Here is a 6030-nt window from a genome sequence, read left to right as displayed (position 1 = left end):
TGTGGCCTTTGTGGCGGGCTATTTAGCCATTGTGTGGCCTTTGTGGCCGGCTGTTTAGCCAATTGCGTGGCCATTTTGGCGGGCTGTTTAGCCAGAGTGTCTTTGTGACGGTCCTTCGGGACAGATAGTCTTTGTGACGGTCCTTCCGGACAGATGGTCTTTGTGACGGTCCTTCGGGACAAGTGGCCTTGGTGGCGGTCCTATTTAGGACATTTGTTTGGCCTTGGTGGCGGTCCTCTTTAGGACATTTTGTTTGGCCTTGGTGGCGGTCCTCTTTAGGACATTTTGTTTGGCCTTGGTGGCGGTCCTCTTTAGGACATTTTGTTTGGCCTTTGTGGCGGCCCTTGTGGCGTGTATATGATCCTTGTGTGGTCATGTGGTATTCCAGTGAGGGGATATGTGGTTGGTAGGACACTGAGATGTTTTACGCGAGCCACGGGAAGGAAACCTGGATAGGGATAGGACTCAGACGTGTTCAGAATTGTTTGCTCGCGACTCTTGGAGGACTTAGGTTCTCCTAGTACTGCCATATTCAGAGACTTTGTGGCTTGGGTAAATGGTTGGTATATCGACTTCGGATGACGATCCGGGGGCGCGCTGTAGGGTGGTAACCCGAGAGACGAGTTTTGGATTTTTCCCTATATATATATTATGGTATACGGGTTTAGGCCCGATGAGGAGCCAACATTGGCATGCAGACTTAGGTCTGATGAGGAGCCAATGAAAACTCAAGGTTTAGGCCTATGAGTAAAAGGAAATCCAAAAAGTCGAGAGCAAATGACGCCTGGAGCGTGAGGCTATCGCCTAGAGGTGACCTTCTGTAGATCGGTCGGAGGAGTGCGGGCCGTGGAGACGGTTGCACGGGACTCCTTGGCTGATGATCCTTCGAGATTCGAGGACGAATCTATGTTGGTGGGGGAGAATTGTAACATCCGCTTTCTAAAATTAGGATGTAGAATAAACCGAAGGAATTGATTTTTGGTTTAATTAAATTCTGGTTTAGTTTAATTAAACCAAAAACCCTTATTTCTCCTTCTTTTTGTCGACACTTCCTCCTCTTTTGTGCTTTGGTCGACATTGTCATCAGAGAGAGGAGATAAAGAGAGTTATGTGTTGGTTATTTGGTGTAAAGGTGAAAGAGAAGGAGATCAAGCTTTTTTCTTAGAGTTAAGAGAGAAACAGAACTGTCAGGGTTTGGAAGAAGTTGGATTCGACTGATCAAATCGTTTTGAAAGGTACTGATTTTTGGTAGGATTGTAGCTAAGAGTTTGTCGTACACTCTCCTTTTTACAGAAGTGAATTTGAATTAATATTCTAGGAGATATTGGCAGTTTGGTGGAGCGTTTCTTCTCATTCGCGGATTGAGATCAGCGGGTGTTACGGGGACGATTGCGGTTTCATCTGTTATCTGATCGTGCTGAAATTTTGTGGAACGCTTCTAGACGTATTGATCTTGCTTTTCACCGGAGGGATGAGAAAGGTAATGGTTCGTTTTGATTTCGTAGTTTCACTTGTGAGGTTGTTCTTTTCTGAGTTTTCTGTTAGTTTGTTTTTAATGTTTGTATGTTGTTGTGATTGGTTGTATGAGCGAGTTTGGTTGTTCTTGGATATTGGAGAGCCTCAAATTTGGTTGTAGTTATTTTCGTGAATCACTTGTTAAGATGAGTGCGTGACCATGAGCTTATCTAAACGATTGGGTTGTATGACTTGTTTTGTGTGATGATGTGTAGGTGTGGTGAAAGTGTTATTGGTTGTTCTGTTTAAATAGTTGGTTTGTTATATTTTATTTGTAGTTGTACACTTGTTTTGCTTGTGTGTATAGCTCGTAGATGGGAGGATCGCCTCACTGAGTATTTCTGGTAATACTCACGCATCTCATTGTGTTTGTGGTGCAGGTAGAGGCAAACTGTGACTGTGGGATCATGGCAATGAAGAGGAGGATGTTCTAGTGGCTTGTTTGGTTGTTGTCTGGCTTTTGTTAGGTTGCTAGAGTTGAGTCCTAGAATGTTGTTTAGGATTGCTGGTTCTATGGTTTATATTGATTGGATCTTTAGCTTATGATTTTGGAATTATTACGGTTTAATTGATATTGGTTTATTGGTTTTATTATTTCCGCTATTTGGTGTGATTGTGGTTAAGTGGCTAGTGGGTATGGGACTACTAGCTTAGTTGTTTATTATCATATTACATTAATATATTTATTATTAAAAAAAAGGTTGGTCCTTTCAGCTCCACCTGCTGCAACCCCACACTTTGGTTCCCAGCACCCCCGGCACGCTCACCGGCTAACCCTCTCTGGTCCCTCCTGATACGATTGCGACCCTCTGACACACTCACTGGCCTCGGGACCCACCCGACAATGACCACGACCACGTCCCCGTCCACGACCAACAACTCAAACACCTTAACCACTGATCTTCCAAGAACAGAGGCTAACAAGCAGAAAACAAATCAATACCACACAAAGAAACATAACAATAACTCACCGTGGAATCTCATGGAAGGCTCGAAGAGGATGTTCTAGGACTCCATGCCACACACAATTGACTAACTCACATAATCAATCAAAGCATGCAATCCAAAACATCACAACAGAAACCTAGCGAACCCAAACCTAGAACTGTAAGGGCTGTGATACCAAAATGAAAAGACTGACCTTTTTTTTTAATAATAAATAATAAATATATAATATAATATAATAATAAACTACAACTAGTGGTCCCATATCCACTAGCCACCTAACCACAATCACAATCATCAGCGGAAAACATTACCAATATCTAATAAATATAAATAGCCAATATTAATTCCAATCATAAACTAATGATCCAAACAACATTCAAGAACCAGCAATCCTAAACAACATTCTAGGACTCCACTCTAGCAACCTAACAGAACCCAGACAACCAAACGAACCACTAGAACATCCTCCTCTTTATCGCTCTGATTCCACGGTCACACTTTGCCTTTACCTGCACCACAAACACATATTGCAATGCATGAGTATGTAATAAACACTCAGTAAGACAATCCTCCCATCTACTGGGTTATACACACAAGCAATAGAGACATCTCTAACCATCAACCATCAACCAACAATCGTCAATCAACAATCAACAAGCCAAACAACACATAAACAAGCATATTAGAGAAATCTCCAGCTTAGATAAGCCATGGTCCTGCACTTACCTTAACAAGTGATTCACAAAACTAAATACAACCAAATGAGAGGCTTTCCAATATACAAGAACAACCAAACTTGTTCCTACAACCAATCACAACAACAAACAAATATTGAAAACAAACTGCCAGAAAAAAAACAGAAAAGAACAACCTCACAAGTGAAACCACGAAATCAAAAAGAACCGTTAACTTTCTAATCCCTCCGGTGAAAATCAAGGTCTATACGTCCAGAAGCTTCGCCCAAAATTTCAGCACGATCGGATCTCAGATGAAACCACAATCTATCCTGTAACACCCGCTGGTCTCAATCCGTGAATGAGAAGAAATGCCCCACGAAACTGCCAATATCTCCTAGAATATTAACCCAAATTCACTTCTGTAAAAAGGCGAGTGTACGAAAATCTCTTAGATACAACCATACCAAAAATCAGTACCTTTCAAAATGATTTGACCAGTCGAATCCTCCTTCTCCCAAACCTTAACAGTTCTGTTTCTCTCTTAACACTAAGGAAAAAGCTTTATCTCCTTCTCTTTCTCCTTTGCACCAAATAACCAACACTTAATTGTCTTTCTCTCCCTCTCTCAGATGAAAATGTCGACCAAAACACAAAAGCATGAGAGGAGGCGTGAGTTGAGAAAGAGATTAGGGCTTTTTGGTTTAATTAGATTAAACCAGTATTTAATTAAACCAAAATTAATTAAAATCCACTCATTTGGTTTACTCAACATAACCTAAACTCTATTCCCAGAACACGGATGTTACACTCATGTCCAATCCCACTCTATGGGTCCACCTTCCTAAATGGGCCTCACGTCCTCTCACTAGGCCCGTGAGCCCATCCATATCCGACAGCCGGTTTGCTACGTCCCTACAAATAACCACATGATATTTCCCTGTGTTTTGTCCTCACTCGCACAGTTCTGACAGTCTCTTCCCGAAAGGTCACCCATCCTGAGACTACTCCAGCTCAAGCACGCTTAACTTTGGAGTTATCTCAGGACCATAGACCGAAAAGATAAGTGCATTTTGGTGACATAGGTGGTAAAATCAATTCTTTTAAACCTCTCAGCAAGTCTCTGAAATCGGGGTGTCACAATTCACCCCCACTAACAGATTGCAACGTCCTCGTTGCGCACCAAGACCGTCACTCCCGATGGTGTGAGTCCACTCGACTCAACACTCGTCTGGGTTCGGCTCTGATACCACTTGTAATGCCCCGACCACCACATTTTACTGGGCCTCATGTCCAATCGCAGTCCATGGGCCCACCTTCCTTAATGGGCCTCACGTCCTTTCACTAGGCCCATGAGTCCATCCATATCCGACGGTCGGTTTGCTACGTCCGGGAGGTTTTAAAGACTTGTTACCGTCCCTACAAATCACCATATGATCTTTGCATATGTTTGTTCTGACTCGCACAGTTCCGACAGTCACTTCCCGGAAGGTCACCCATCCTGAGACTACTTTAGCTCAAGCACGCTTAACTTTGCAGTTCTCTCAGGACCACTGACCAAAAAGATAAGTGCACTTTAGTTACATAGATGACAAAATCAATTCTTTTAAACCTCTCCGCAAGTATCCGAAAAGATAAGTGCACTTTGGGCTATGAGTTTATTATCGTATTATTAATTATTTTTATAATCATTTTTTTGTTAATAGAAGATACCTATTAGTTTGATTTTTCATTATCTTTATTTTGTGCTATATAATTTGTTTTGTCATATTTCTTAGTGTTTTATGATTTCATTATTCGTTTCTTTTTTTTTTTTTTCTTTTTTTTTTTTTTTTAACACAAATCCACACAGATGATATACCACTTAGAGCAAAACAAAACATAAAGTTGATCACCGGTAACGACGAAGAACCAAACTGTTGTTCTTCTTCCAGGTAGCCCTGCGAGAAGGACGGTTCTTGTGGTTGTTGTGACCCTTTCCACGAAGACCTAGATTCTTCTTACCTTCTGAGGTGAGCCCTCTGAGTTCTCTGTGCTTGTGCACGGGGTTGCAGATCCAGTTGATCCTTGGATCATTTTGGACAGCATTATGTGCGGGGTCTACAAGGATAATCTCGTAGTACTTGTAAGTAGAGTCCTCATTGAGCCAGTAGGAATTAACGACCCTAAGGCCACCCAATTTGCGCCCAGCACGTTCTTCAGCAACAGATCTCTTACTACGCTGGAACTTGAGCTGTGTTACTCCCTAGTTACCATACACAATACCCTTAGGCACTGGCCTCTTGCGACCACTACGTCTGACACGAACACGGTAGACAACAAATCCCTGCTTGGCCTTGTAGCCGAGACGACGAGCTTTGTCGGGACGAGTGGGACGAACAAGACGAACGATTGAAGGCTGAGTGCGTACAAATACGTGTCCCAGCACCTATCCCTCTGCATAAACCTCATCACATCTGACTGCTTCTTCCTCCATAGCTCCGACACGTATTTGTACGCACCCATTGCGAATTCCGGCGTCGCAGTCACTTCGTTTCTTTAGTTACATTCATTTGTTTCTGATAGTATATATTTTTGCGTGGTTATTATAACTGCTTTCTCTAATTTTTTTATCTCCACAAACAAATAATTTGTACAGTTACAACTTAAAAACTTGAAAAGAAATTTTTTCTTATACAAATGTTGTGGCTATTCTTTTATTCTGAATTTTTTTTTAAATGAAAATCTAATATATTAAAGGAGAAGTCAAGAGGGCTCACAGCCAATCTCACAAAATTTGACCTCTCTTGCCCTTAATGAAAATTACCCCTGAAAAATTTTCGGACAAGCTTTTGTTTTCTATTTAGGTTGCTGAAACGCACCACATTCATCCTCAGACTTAAGATTACTAATT

At 41.8% G+C, this 6030-nt stretch overlaps 1 long non-coding RNA gene and 1 pseudogene across 1 annotated transcript; both read right to left on the bottom strand.

Annotated features, from left to right (window-relative positions):
• Nucleotides 1–3215: 3215 nt before the first annotated feature.
• LOC147937614 (uncharacterized) lies at nt 3216–3752 on the bottom strand. The gene is made up of 2 exons (XR_015565573.1): nt 3618–3752; nt 3216–3534 (listed from the first exon to the last, which is right to left on the bottom strand). It is a non-coding gene; the product is annotated as an uncharacterized LOC147937614 (long non-coding RNA).
• A 1185-nt stretch (nt 3753–4937) lies between these two features.
• LOC104710230 (large ribosomal subunit protein eL15z pseudogene) lies at nt 4938–5666 on the bottom strand (annotated as a pseudogene).
• Nucleotides 5667–6030: the final 364 nt, after the last annotated feature.

Source organism: Camelina sativa, chromosome 9, assembly GCF_030686135.1.
Source record: "Camelina sativa cultivar CO46 ecotype springtype chromosome 9, ASM3068613v1".
Taxonomy (NCBI): Eukaryota; Viridiplantae; Streptophyta; class Magnoliopsida; order Brassicales; family Brassicaceae; genus Camelina; species Camelina sativa.
The sequence above is the reverse complement of the archived record's forward strand: the minus strand, read 5'-3'. Positions and strand labels throughout refer to the sequence as shown.